Consider the following 222-nt stretch of genomic DNA (forward strand, 5'->3'; position numbering starts at 1 on the left):
CCCGGCCAGGGCCCGGGGCGCGCCCTCCCCTCCCCTCCCGGCACCGCCGTCGTGCCCGCGGGGTGTGCGCGCGCCCGTGTGCATGCACCGTGTCCGTGTGCGTGTGCACACTCGCCCTCCTGCACCGGGCGCGGGGCGAGGTGCAGCTCAAGTCACCCCGGCGCCTGCCAGGGCCGTGTCCCGGGGGCACCGGGCTGAGGCTCAGCGCTGGCTCCCCCGCCC

Source organism: Gavialis gangeticus, unplaced genomic scaffold (genome assembly GCF_001723915.1).
Source record: "Gavialis gangeticus isolate Ggan-Ray unplaced genomic scaffold, GavGan_comp1, whole genome shotgun sequence".
Taxonomy (NCBI): Eukaryota; Metazoa; Chordata; order Crocodylia; family Gavialidae; genus Gavialis; species Gavialis gangeticus.